Below are 15,147 nucleotides of genomic sequence, written 5' to 3'. Positions count from 1 at the left end.
AATCTCTGCAATGGACTCAGACCTTTCATTTATTCATATAGGAGACTTGGACACTTCCAGTCCATTTAAGTGGGGCATGGGGAATAATGAACAGAACCTTCCAGAAAGGTTAGCCCAGAGGAAAGAGACCTCTTGTGCTCTTTTTCCTTGGAGCATCCTCCTCTGGTTGAAACCATCCGGGCCTTTGATACCTCTTACTACCCAAGGCTCTGATCATGCTCAGCACCAAAATGGAAAAACAGTTAGGACCCCTGTGATAATTTCTAGCCTCATACTTGTTCTCACAGGCATGCCACACAGCCTGTGGATTGTTCCAGAGAAAGTTATTCTGCCTTTCCCTCTTGGAAAAGATACTCAGAAGTAGCTGGTTCACCACATCAAAGAAACTAACAAAAGGGGAGAGCCCAGAGTAGTATGGAGTCTTCTTTGGAGTGCTTAGTTTTTCCAGGCTACCATGAGACTGGCCAGGCTGATGGCCTTCTGCCAGTGTTCCCAAATTCACCTGCAGCTGGAACCCACATTTAATCAGTCACTGATGTGCTTTCTGTGAAAGGCTTGGAACACTCCATCCAAGACCTGTTCTGAACCTGTGTCACTCACTCAGCCTGACAAGGGGCAAACTGCCACTTAAAAACCTTGTGACGCCAACCCAGAGCCAACCCAGAGCTCTCCCCACTAGGAGAGCGGGGAGCCCTAGTGGTATACACCCCCTTGAATGTTGACTGTAGTTGTGCAGAAAGGCTTTGCTGTATTCAGAGTACTCACCACTTGGCAAACTCTGTAGCGTATTTATTTTGTTGTGTGAACTCAAGTTTGCTGTTGCGCTCTGCTGCTGGAGAACATCCAGGCTTATTTAAGTGTGGCTTGGAAAGTAACTTTATTCTTATTTTAAGTAAGTTCCCAACTTTGCTGAGGTTTTGGGTTTATGCTACTTAAAAAATGCAAGTGACAGTGAAGAACAACTATTGTAAGTGGTAGCCCCAGACAGTAGATTGAATTACAGTAGACATTAACAAGAAGGAAACATCCTTGGGATCCCACGTCACTGTTTAAAACAAAAACAGAGGTTGGGGTGCCTGGGTGGCTCAGTTGGTTGAGCATCAGACTTCTTCCCAGGTCATGATCTCATGGTTTGTGAGTTCAAGCCCTGAGTCGGGCTCTGTGCTGACAGCTCAGAGCCTGGAGCCTGCTTCGGATCCTGTGTCTTCCTCTCTCTCTCTCTCTCTCCCCTGCTCACACTCTGTCTCTCTGTCAAAAATAAATAAAACATTAAAAAACAAAACAGGGGCACCTGGGTGACTCAGTCAGTTGGGCATCCAACTTCGACCACAGTTCATGGGTTCGAGCCCCATGTCAGACTCTGTGCTGACAGCTCAAAGCTTGGAGCCTGCTTCAGATTCTGTGTCTCCCTGTTTCTCTCCTACCCTCTCCGCTCGCTCTCTCTCTCTCAAAAGTAAACATAAAAATATTAAAACAAAAACAAAACACAAAAAACAACAGTGATACCTGGATGGCTCAGTCAGTTAAGTGTCTGACTTCAGCCCAGGTCATGATCTGACAGTTTGTGAGTTCAATCCTTGTGTCAGGCTCTGTGCTGACAACTCAGAGCTTGGAGCCTGCTTCAGATTCGGTGTCTCCCTCTCTCTTACCTCCTCTTGCTCACACACATACTCTCTCTCTCTAAAAAATTAATAAACGTTGAAAATTTAAAAAAAAACATAAAAAACAACAGAAACAAAATGATGGCCCAGCTTTCTGAATAATGGTCACTTTTTACTACTGGTAGTGACTGCCTTGTTCACCACTGCCTCAGAAGCCACTAACCAACCTCACTGAGGAACCAGGTCTCTGTCAGGCACACTCATCCATAACAAGGAAGGATATTTGGGATAGTGTAGCCTCTCCAGAGCACTTCTGGCTGGAGCCCACTGGACCCTAAGTTGAATGGACCAAGAGCAGGCAAAGAAATTCTCAAGTAGGCATCTGGAAAAGCCCCAAATGAATGAAAGGCAGGTATGAAATGCCATGTAATATAACTGGAAAACAAAGGGGATGGTTTTTCTGAAAACTTTGACTTGTCACCCAGTTAAATGGTGAACTCATTCCAGACTCAAATAAAGAAATCCTTGCTGGGGATGAAATCTCAGTATCTGTGTTTTGTGGTGGTGGCTGATGTCTATTTGTGCAATTTTATAGGAGCTTCATTTTTAAAAGTCTGCCTTGGTAACTCTGCATGTGAGAATCCCATCCTTGGATCTAAGGTGTTGAAGGTTAAAACAGAGAAAAACCATTTGTGATGCTGAGAACCAAGAGTAACCCTGCACAGAAACTTGGATTAGCCGTTCATGTTTATGAAACACTTACCCAGAAAGCACTTTCTAGCAGAATCTTGGATAAGTAAGTTTTCCATTTAACTGCAGCTCTTCCAAAGAAATAGGAAAGACTGAATTAATAATGCATTTTCTCTTAAGCACCTTTAAAAAATATAAAATATATCTTTAAATTTCAGGAGGAATTTTTTTTAAAATTTTTTGTTCATGTTTATTTATTTTTGAGAGAAACAGAGACTGAGCAAACTCACTGAGGAAACTCACTGACTGTGAGATCACGACCTGGGTCAAAGTAGGACTCTTAACTGACTGAGCCACCCAGGTGCCCCTAGGAGGCATTTCTGATAGAAAGCTTTCTTAGAGTTTTATGAGTATTATTCAGAGATGCCCCTGATCACTTTAATTGACTGATCCTGAGTTTTCATGGCCTTATGGGACAGTGGTTCTGGGAACCCATTTTATTTCATTCTTACCCACCAATTACTGAGTAGCAAACAAAACAAAACAAAACTGGGGACTGAGAATTGAAATACTTTGTATTAATTAATACATCAAGTATGATTTCTTGCTATAATATAATAGAAATAGCATATTATTTTGAATGAGGCATACCTGATTTAAAATTCCTGAAAACAATTTATTAACCCCTTTCAGTGTTTTATTTTTATAATTTTTTAAAATAAGAAAGATATTTTGGTTACATTTTATCATGCATGCTTAGTAACATGCATTTTTAAAAACTATTTTTGTAAGAATAGTAACTCTCTTTAATATAAAATAAATTGATTCTTTAGTTCCAGAATGATCTATTAGTGCCAGTATCTGTGGCATTTTTGATCTGGTTGGTAGTATGAACCAATCTTGCTATTCCAAATCTTTATGTCACTGTTAGGCATAAAATTCAGGTCTGATTCACTGGGTGATATCTAGAAAGTAACTAGTTTCCAGAGATTCAGGTTCTTGACATAGATGTAACATCTTAATGAGTGGAATGATTAAATCGCTTACGCTTCCTCTGTATCAGTGAGCTGTCTTTTAGTTACAATAACATTGCTTTTCATGCATATCTTACATGCTTGTCAAAAATATCATAAAATATTGTCATTACTATAAAATACCTGGAAAATTTAAAAATACAAATGCAACTATTTTATTGCTTAGGGGGTACAATAAATTTGTCACTTCTCTCAAATTTGAGGCCACATTGAAAAGAAGCAATTTCCTGAAAATAAAAAATAAAACTAGCAAGTGGATACACAAATTTGATAGATGCTGACATGTGGCAAACTAATATCTTTAAGAGATATTTTGTAAATTAGAGTTATAAACTGCCAATTACATGGAGAATGCATTCTCCACAAATGATAATTTTATTGTAAGTTTTTAAAGAAAGTCTGGTTAAAATACATGCAAAAAACATGGGCTTTAGAAAAGAGAGCTCCCCAGTTAAAAGTTGTGTGACTGTATTTGCAGCCTTGCCCTAAGGGAAGGCACGCTCTCTCTGGCAGCCACAAGAATTTTACTTGTTATTTATTTTGGGGTGGCAGGGGACTGCATGGTTTTCCTGTGGCTACTGTAACAAATTATCACAAGCTTTGTGGTGATACTCATTTACTCTTACACATTTATTTATTGTCTTAAACACACATTCATTATCTGACAGTTCTGGAGGTCTGAGGTCTGAAATCTGTTTCCCTGGGTTGGAATCAAGATGTCAGGTGGACCATACTCCCTCCATAAAGTCTAAGGAGAGGACTGGTTTATTTTTTCTATTGTTTCGAGAGCTGCCTCCCTTTCATTCTTTGGTTTTTGTCCCTTCATCTTCAAAGCTAGCAGTGTAGCCTCTCTAAATCTCTGTCTTTCTGCTGAGGTTGTCACATCGTTTCTCCTGTGTCAAATTCCCCCTGCCTCCTTCCTTGAAAGACATTTCTATGTCCAGGCTCTATACAGATAATCCATATAAGGCTACATTCACAGAGTCCAGGGACTAGACGTGGATGTTCTTGGGGGCTATCATTCAGCCTATCACAGGGGGCAGGGATGTTTCATCTTTATGTAGTAGTCTAAGCATCGCTCATGATCTGTTAAATATATTTGCTCTAATAATGGGCTGTGTAAAATCAAAGGCCATCCTTCTCTTCTCTTTTCATAAATTATTCTGTCGGAAATTTGGAGAACAGAGAGAATGCTGTCTAAAAGAAAAGTGTTTTTGTATTCTAGTTACTTGGAAACGACAGCTTTCCTCACCATTACAAATTGGTAAATTTGCAGCTAGTTTATTAGTAAATCTCTCACATATTGGTAGCTTTAATTCAGTCTTCAGGGAAAATAAAAATTAAAGAAAGGAGAGCCTCTGTGTTTGCTTTTTAAGTCAAAACTCTGAACTTTTTTTTTTTTTTTGCCACATCAGGTCTTGTTTTGTTTTTACCTTGTTGAGATGTCCTGTCTGAGCTCTAGCAAACATTTCCTTTCAAATATGTAATAGTTAAATAAGGAGGTAACATGATATTTGCATAATTATGAGTAATTTCCCACCATATATTTACCCTGATATTTGGCTATGCAATAAGTCTCTAGACAACGGTTTCCTTCAGAATAAACAATCAGACTGTTGACTAGTTTCCAAAAGGCCACCTAATAAATTTCATTTTGATAAAAAAAAATAAAATAAAACAATACACTACAATATGGCAATGTTACCAAACTTACTCCAAAGTGCTCTTACCTAAATGTATTAATTTGGAGTATGGGAGAGACAAGCAGGTTGAAGGGAGACCATCGTGTAATTAAGGAACAAGTATTGAGGATTCTCAGCTTCTGACACTCAATATCTACTGTGTGAAAATAAGAGCATTTATATAAAACATAAATGGAGTAGCAGCTAAACCACATTAAAAAAATTCTTACACAAATTTTTGGAAAGAGATTAAAAGGCCCCAACTATAAGAAGAACAAGGGTAAAAGAAAAGAATTTGCAAAGGCCACACAATTTATAAGAGGCAGAATTTGGATTTGAATCCAAGTTTTCCTGACACTAAAGGTTGTCCTTATAAGCACTGTGCTCTTCTCTCTTACATAAACTTATTACTAGAATTGCTGTTAATAATAATGTCCAATAATAGTAATCTATTTTCTCTATCATATTTGACCCATTATAAATTTGGAGAGAAATAACATCTACCAATTCGATGGTATACTTCTATTTTTCCTGCTTTTGTTTGGACTGGGACTCTCTCTCTGTCTCTCTCTCTCTGTCTCTCTCTGTCTCTTTTTCTCCCTTTTGGACTGGGTGTTTCTTATGATTATATATTTTTTTCTGCATTATTGGTTCATTAGCTTATTGTTTTATTTTCAGAGGTTGCCTAAAGTTTACATATTACAAATTTAACTTTTATTAAAGTCTATTTTCAGGTAATGTTATACCACTTCTCACATAATAAAAATGTACAGTGAGAGTGTCTGGGTGGCTCAGTTGGTTTAGCATCTGATCCTTGATTTGTTTTCAGTCATAATCTCATGATTGGTGAGTTTGAGTCGTGTGTAGGGCTCTGTGTGGACAGTGCAGAGCCTGCTTGGGATTCTCTTTCTCCCTCTCTCTGCCCCTCTCCTGCTCATTCTCTCTCTGTCTCTCTCTCTCTGTCTCAAAAATAAATAAAAATATTTACAACAGACTTTCATTATCTCTGATAAGTCCTTGTACTATTGTTCTCATACATTTTGTTTCTATACTATTTTTGAACTAAACTAAAACTAAACTATTTTTGTGAATTAATTATCATTTAAAGAATTTAAAATGAAAAAATATACTTACCTGAATTTTTATAATTTCTAGTGCTCTTCAAGTCTTTGTATGGATGCCTGTTTTCATCTGGTATATTTCTTCTGCCAGAATAATTTCTTAAACATTTTTTCTAGTACAAGTATACAGGTAATGAACTCTCTTTAACTTTTTTCTACAAAAATCTTTATTTTGCCTGACATTTTAGAAAGACATTTTTTCTGAGTTAAAGAATTCCAAGATGACATTTTCCCCAAGGTACCTTAAAGATACAAAATGATTCATTTTAAAAATGCTGATTTGAAGGGGCACATGCACCCTGATGTTTATAGCTGCACTATCAACGGTAGCCAAGTTATTGAAAGAGCCCAAATTTCCATTAACTGATGGATGCATAAAGAAGTGGTATACACACACACACACACACACACACACACACACACACACCAGAGTATTACTCAGATATCAAGAAGAATGAAATCTTAGGAGTCCGAGTGGCCCAGTTGGTTAAGTGTCTGACTGTTGGTATCAGCTCAGGTTGTGATCTTGCAGTTGTGACATTGACCTCCGGGTCAGGCTCTGTACTGAGCGCGGAGCCTGCTTGGGATTCTCTTTCTCCCTTTCTCTGCCCGTCCTGTGCTCATGCTCGTGCTCGCGCTCTCTCTCTCTCTCTCTCTCTCTCTCTCTCTGTCTCAAAAATAAATAAATAAAAACTTAAAAAAATGAAATCTTGCCATTTGTAATGACATGAATGGAGCTAGAGTGTACTATGCTAAATGAAGTAAGTCAGTCAGGGAAAGACAATACCATGATTTCAATCATATGTGGAATTTAAGAAACAAAACAGATAAACATAGGGGAAGGAGGAAAAAAAAGAGGGAGGCAAACCATAACAGACTTTTAATGATAGAGAACAAACTGATTGATGGAGGAAAGGTGGGGAGAATTGGCTCAATGGTTGATGAGTACTAAGGAGGGCACTTTTTGTGTTGAGCACTGGGGGTTACATGTGAGTGATGAATCCTTAAATTCTCCTGTAAACCAATATTGCACTATTTTTTTAACTAACTAGAATTTAATAAAATTTTGAAAAATAAAACTCTTAATTAAACTCCTAATTAAAACTAACAGCTGACAGCAGCAGTAACATCCATCAAAATAATAAGACCCAATTCTCCACTATAACTGCTGTTATTTAATAGTAGGAGAGAGATACTTATCAATATATTTTGGTAAGAAAAATGTTACATTGAATATAATAAATTCAAATCATATTTAATTTCAAAGAATAGCTATAGAAAAGAAAAAATCTTAGACCAAAGAGTCAGAAAGTTCTGTAATGAATATATAAATCTTAACGTGATTCCAATATTAAAATTTAAATGAAACAAGATAATCATAAGTACATATGCAAATAAAAACCTGTTGGATAGCCAGAAAAAGTAAAATCAAATAATGGAGCCAGCACTAAACCTAATAAAAATTATTACATGTTCTTGTAAAAAGAGAAAAACAGAATATTTTAAAAGATCATAATAATGAAGGTTTTTCTGTGCATAAGAAAAAATTAAAAACCCCAAACATAGACAATTGTAAAATTAGCTACATGAGGGTAAAAAAAATCCTATGCATAGCCCATATTACAAAGTAAAGCAAAAAGGGAACAATATGGGAGAAAGGAACTTCAACACATATACATAAGAGTCTCATTTCTTAAAACATAAAACAAAAAGGTGCAAATTTCCAGTTATGAAATAAATAAGTCATGGGGCACCTGGGTGGCTCAGTCAGTTGAGTGTCCAACTTCGGCTCAGGTTATAATCTCTCAGTCAGTGAGTTCAAGCCCCATGTCGGGCTATATGCTGACAGCTCAGAGCCTGGAGCCTGCTTCGGATTCTGTCTCCTTCTCTCTCAGCCCTTCCCCCACTCACTCTCTGTTGTCTCTCAAAAATGAATAAACCATAACAAAAATTAAGAAAAAATAAAATAACTAAGTCATGAGGATGAAAAGTACAGCGCAGCGAATCTAGTCAATACTATAGTAAGAAGGTTGTACTGTGACAGATGGTAACTACAGTTATGGTGGTGAGCATTGTGTAATGTGTAGAATTGTCAAATCACAATGCTGTGCACCTGAAACTACTGAACATTGTATATCAACTATATACTTCAACAATAAAAATTTTAAAAACCCAAAACTATATACCATGAAAAAATAAAATGTCTAAAAATTAGTCATAAATAACAACAGTCATAGGAGTAAAGAGTTGTCCAAACTATGCAGAAAAAAAATTATTTTTTGATTATTCACTAGCATTTGGAATTATCAAATTTTCTGATATTTGTCAACCTGATAGTTAAGAAAATATGCTGATCATTGATACTCGTTACATGGAATTCCCCTTCTGTTAATTGACTATTCATAATTTTACTTTTTTTTCTATTGGCAATATGGTTTTCTTTTTGTTTGTCAAAGTCTCTTGCATTTTATGAATATTTATTCTTTATGATTTTTGGTATTGGACATATTGTTTTTCAATTTGTATCTCCTTAACTTTACACATGAAGGCTTTTATTTATTGTGATTATATCCAGACAAAATTTCTGAATTTTGATGTAATAATATTCAAGTCCTTTAGATTTACTGTGATTACTGCTTTATATAGGCTTATTTATAGTCTAACTTTGTGTTATATCAACTCTGTTTTTTAACATTTTCCCTCCTTTCCTGTTTAGTTCAAATGTTTATTTCTTCATTTTTTATTTTTATTTTTTAAAAATTTTTACATGTTTTTATTTATTTTTGAAAGAGTATGAGCAGGGGAGGGGAAGAAAGAGAGGGAGACAGAAGATTTAAAACAGGCTCTGTGCTGGCGGCAGTGAGTCCCATGTGGGGCTCAAACCCACAAACCACGAGATCATGACCTGAGCCAAAGTTGAATGCTCAACTGACTGAGCCACCCAGGTGCCCCCAAATGTTTCTTTCTGCTTCCAAATATATGTGTAACATTTATTCTCCTAGAACTCATCCTTGAAATACATTTTAGTGTTTACCCAAACATGTATTTATTTTCCTATCAATATTGTAGGAATATAAGAATCCATAAATGAGAAAACTAACTCATTAAGTACCATTTTGTCTTCCCCCCGCCTCCTTTCTCCCTTCTCCACTCTCCTTCTTGTTAATGCTTATTAAGATAACTAAGTGCTTTTAAATTTATTTGTTAAATATAACTTCTAGTGTCATATATTATCCTCCTTGATGTGGTTCTTTCTTGTAGGAATTCACATCTAGGCCTTTATGTGGTGAACTTTTGGAAGGCTTTTTTTTCTCCTTCCTGAAACTAGATGGAGAATTTGCATCAGTTTTCGACACCTGTAAATATGATTCCATTCTACTGTTGCACCAAGTGTAATTTATAATGTCAAACTGATTCTTTTTTTTTTTCTGACTAGCTAACTTACTTTTTCTCCTGGCACTTTCTTTTTTTTTCCCCCTGATGATTTGAAATTTCATGAATACAAGTTTAGAGTAGAATTGTCCTGGCACTTTATGATCCCATAGGTTTGACAACATTTTTTCATTCTGAGAAATTTCTCAGTATTTTTTCTTTTTTTCTTTTTTTTTTTTATTTATTTTTTTAAATTTTTTTTTCAACGTTTATTTATTTTTGGGACAGAGAGAGACAGAGCATGAACGGGGGAGGGGCAGAGAGAGAGGGAGACACAGAACCGGAAACAGGCTCCAGGCTCTGAGCCATCAGCCCAGAGCCTGACGCGGGGCTCGAACTCACGGACTGCGAGATCGTGACCTGGCTGAAGTCGGACGCTTAACCGACTGCGCCACCCAGGCGCCCCGTTTCTCAGTATTTTTTCTTAAAGATATTGCCTTATTACTCTTTATTTCTAGGATCTATGATATATGTATTGGCAATTATAGTTCCAACTTCCATATCTCTTTTTTCTTCTAACGTTTCTTCTGCTCTTCCTAATACCTCTGAGAAAGTGATTCTGCCCAATCTTGCAGGTCAGTAACTCATCCCTCTCTTTTAAATCTAGAACTCAGCACATCTGTTGTGTTCTCTATATTAACTATTGCTTTTCATTACTAATACTGTCTGGTTTTTATGATTTCACATGCCTCTTTATTGCATATATTAATTCTGCCTCATCTGATCTAGCTTTTCTTTCTCTTTCTGTTGCAGTACATTAAATATCTTATTTTCCTGTGAGTTCCTGTATTTGGAGCTGTATTCATACTGGTTCATGAGGTGTACCACAGAGGATCAGCTAAAGGCAGATACTAGCTTGTAACTTGTGTGATGATTTTGAGGTGGGGATGAAAAGTATCCTAGAATAGTGCCTATAGGATTACAATCTGTACCTTTGCTATTCTCCTTACTTAAGATCACCTAGTTTTCAGGATACAGACAAATGGGGGAGGACAATAAACTGAGGGACTAGGAAGGTTAATCCAGGTTAGCCATGGATGCTGCCTATATATTAGCCTAGAGATCCTGGTGGTGCTGAGTTGACCATTATTTTTCTGTCTTTCTGTGTCCAGTAGGCAAGAGATAAAATGATACACTAAAAAAAATACTCATTTTCATGCTCTACCCAGATATACTTCACTTTAAGGTAATGTTTTCCTTTCAGTCTGTTACACCAAAACCATTTTACAGTTTTCTCATAGCTTTTATGTTAATGTGATAAATCCTTTGACTTACTTCTGCTTTCTGCAATATCTTTGAGACTGAGTTGAGAAGAGGAATTCAGCACCCCAAGCCAGTTGTCATCTTCAGAGGAACATGAAATGCTCCAGAAAAATAATCTTACACAGATATCTAAGATTGAAAATGCTATTTATTAACTAATACATTTTTATAACTTTCTTATTTTCTATTTCACAAATCTGAAAGATTACATTCTGTAATTTTTCATTTCATCTTATTTTTAAGATCCCATTCTTTCCATTTTTATTTCCTTTCTTCTGTTTTAGTATTCTTTTAATTCTTAGGGCTTGTGATTGTTAATTTTACATAAACTTGGCTACGGTATACTGCCCAGTTGTTTGGTCAGATGCTACTCCAGATGTTGCTGTGAATGTATTTTTGGATGTGACTAACATCTACAATCAGTTGACTTTAAATACAGGAGATTATCCTTAAGAATATAAACCTCATCCAGTCAGTTGAAGGCCTTAAGAGCAAAAACTATGGTTCCCTAGAGAAGGAATTTTGCCTCAAAACTGTGATAAAATTCTTCCCTGGATTTCTAGGCTGCCCTACACATTTCAGAATCTAGACTGCAATCTATATCTATCTATCTATCTATCTATCTATCTATCTATCTATCTATAAAATATAGAAGCTTACATATAAGTTTCTTATAGACATATAGATATATATAGACATATATAAAGAGATAAAATACATAGATATCACTATACGCAGAGGAGATATATAGATAAGATATATAGATATATGTGTAGATATATAGATGAGATATATACAGATATAGATATCTCTCTATATAGATCTTACCTCTGTGTGTGTGTGTGTATGTGTGTGTATATATATATGTGTATATGTATGTATATGTATATATATATGTATGTATATATGTATATGTACATATACATACACACACACATATATATATATATATATATCACACACACATATATATGATATGGAACCTTATCTATATACAGATAACCTTGACTGATACAGGGATCTATACTATGATAAAGCACTAGATTGGTTGACAGGACTTAAAAACTATAATCACAAAATCTCTCCTTTTAATATCTCAACTTTCCATTTAGTATTTGTTGTGACTTTGTGAGAATAGAATTCTTACTAATAAGTATAGTAAAACCTTGGATTGTGAGTAACTTGTTCTGTGAGTATTCCGTGAGACGAGCAAACATTTCTAATACATTTTAACTTGATAAATGAGTGATGTCTTGCAATACGAGTCGTATGTGACACCAAATGTCACATGATCACAACTGAGCAAATGGTTCTTCTCTCTCTGTTTCTCTCTCTCTCTCTTGCTGCAGGATTGTGGGTGATCATCTCCCATGCTCTGATGCTCAGTCTCAGACCACAGTGTTTGGCAGAGATCCATGATTTTTCAGAACACTGGAACATGCCCACAACTTGCACTGTTGCATTTTTGTCACTTCAGAGCACCTATGGACAGTCTTTTGCTTTTCCATACAAGAGTAAACTCAGACCCTTTCTTCTGCTGCCTTATTGTCACTTCCACTACATACAGTACATGACACAAGTTTATTAATACTGTACTGTAGCCAACATCTGTTAGTGATAGTGAAAGTCATGCTACACAATAACCCTCCTCTCTCTTGTCTCCCTCACACCAGCCATGAAGGTTTTCAAAGATAAGTGCAGGTTAATTTGTTTTTCTTTATATTTTTATTTTCTTTATTATTTTGTATTTTATTATAGCATCGTAATTTTTATATGAATATTTTTGGGTTGTGGAACAAATCATCTGAGTTTCCATTATTTCTTATGGGGAAATTCGCTTTGATATACAAGTGCTTTGGATTGCAAGCATGGTTCCGGAACAAATTATGCTCACCAACCAAGGTTTTACTGTATGTGGTTCATTTGGGCATCACAAAACTTTTTCTTTAGTTATTGAGAGAAGAGAAAAATAAGTATTAAAATATGTTTATTTTACATAAGAGGACTTAATTAAGAAGGTTAAGTAGGAACCAACTTTGAGGTAGTAGATTAAATATTCCTTCAGTGTCCATACAATTTAACCTAACTTTCCTGTCTACATTTTACAAAAAAAATGCTTTTGTCTTTACAACTGCATGAGGCTGTTTTGAACACTGTCACTTTCATGTGTTCCTTGCTACATTTCTTAGCATTCACAAGCTTTATTGCTCCTCCTCCTCCCTGTTAGCTTTTCTCACAGGACTCAAAGTTATCATTATTCTTTTGGCTCTAACACCTTGTAGGGAAGGAAACATTTTCCTTCACTCTCAAGTTCTTTCAGTTGGACTAAGAAATTTACACAAGACAGAGTACCAGGAGAAAAAAACCCGAAGTTTTATTACATGCACATGGAGGTCCGATAATGACACTGAGGGCTAAAGACATGACCAAGGTGGGCAGTTTCTATACTTTTTTAGACAAAGAGACTATAAATTTGTGAGGACTTGACAGGATAGAGAAAACAGATGTTGGCGGGCTTTAATTAGTAAGGAATTCTAAATGGAACTTGGGCTGAAATAATAGATTAGTAAAAAAGTAACAAGATTTACTTCTACAACTTTCTGCGTTTTAAAGTCCCTGTCTCTAGTAATGGGGGTTTCTTTTTATTTCTTAGTACAGGGAATGTGTTTTTCCTATGGGAGATTTTATTTCCGGCTTTCAGAGGACAGAGTAGGGCCTGAATGTCCTTACAGTGGCTGCTTCTGAGGTAACTTCAATTCAAAATAATCAATATGCCACTGTGGTACACTTTTGGTGACCTGCTCTTGGCCCCTACAACCTCATTCTTTCATTTCCCCTCCTTCCAGTTTCTGCTGCTTAAGTCTGAGTGTTTCCCTACCTCTGGATCCTTGGCCTTTGATCTTCCTACTAATTCTTTCTTTCAGAGATTTAATGTTTCTAAGAATTAAAGTATTTTTTTCTGTTTTGGTGTTTCAGAATCTTTTGTTTTTAGTCCAGAAATATAAAAAGCAATTGTATTTTATAAGAGAGAATATATTGGCTTACTTCATAAAAACCAACCATCAGAGTACTGATAAGGAAGGAGGCTAACAGCTAGCACTAGAGGAAAAGTCTGGAGTGGACACAGTAGGGCCATCGTGAATGGGATAATACTGGAAGTACAGAGTTAAAGACAAGTGAGAATTTTCACAAGATTGTTCATTACTTGTACAAACAACATTAAAACACCATGACTCTTTAGAAAAGGAGAGCAGTTGGTGTCAAGAAAACATGAAGTATTGTATTTCTGAATTGGCAAATATGGAACTGCCTTTAGAGAATGAGAAATCATTCATGTGTTTCTAAAATAAAAATATTAATACATTTCTCATCCAGCATACTTTTAATTTAAAATGCTTATTAAGCCCAAAGCTCATTGTATGTGGGAAAATAAATCCTGTGAATCTTTTACAAGGAAATTGTTGATATAATTTTAAGTGGAGGTGATAAATTTTGATGATATTAAGCAAAGTGTGTACATAGAAAAGCAATTTAAAATAATCTAAACAGAGGTATTTTATGTAGATAAGCAATACATATTTTTGTAATGTTTCAAGGAATCCGGGTATATTCATGATAAAATATATGATGATTTAATTATGGGGAGGAATTTAGATGAAAATTTGGACATAGCCCAAGTTTCCCAAATTCCCAAATGTGAATTGGGTGCCAGCCCAAGTTCGAGTTCAAGTGTCTGTGTGTGTGTGTGTGTGTGTGTGTGTGTGTGTGTGTAACGAATTTTGTAAAGACTGCAGATTTTACTTAAATAATTCATATTTAATAAGACATATTTCTTTCTGGTAGTATTTCATATACACTGAAATCAGCATATTATCACTGAATTGTCCTCAGTACAGAATGTGCTACTTTAATAACATGATACAATAAAATAGCTATTTAATTTCAGGGACTTATGCATCTGATTCGATAGTACATTATAAATTAAATAGATAGCAAAAGTTTTCTTCCATGCTTCCAATATCAAAGGAGGCCAAAACATTTGCATGGGAAATATATTAACAGTCATGAAATACTTATCTTCACAGCCAGTTTCAGCAGACAATATTTATTCAATGATGCAGTCAGAATTCAAAAGGAAATTTAGTGACAATTTTATTTAAGAACATTGTCATCTTGGTTATGGAAAAAACAATTGGAACATTATTTCTGCCAAGGAGATTTAGGAAGCTCAAAGCTGCCAGTTATGCAAATTCATTCCAAACAACAACTCTGACATCATTCAAGGACACGGTGTTTGTAAAGATTTTCTTCTACAGTGACCATC

The sequence above is a fragment of the Lynx rufus genome, unplaced genomic scaffold (assembly GCF_022079265.1).
Source record: "Lynx rufus isolate CCGP_SWC_20201006 ecotype Redwood Valley unplaced genomic scaffold, mLynRuf1.p SCAF_3, whole genome shotgun sequence".
Lineage (NCBI taxonomy): Eukaryota > Metazoa > Chordata > Mammalia > Carnivora > Felidae > Lynx > Lynx rufus.
The sequence above is the reverse complement of the archived record's forward strand: the minus strand, read 5'-3'. Positions refer to the sequence as shown.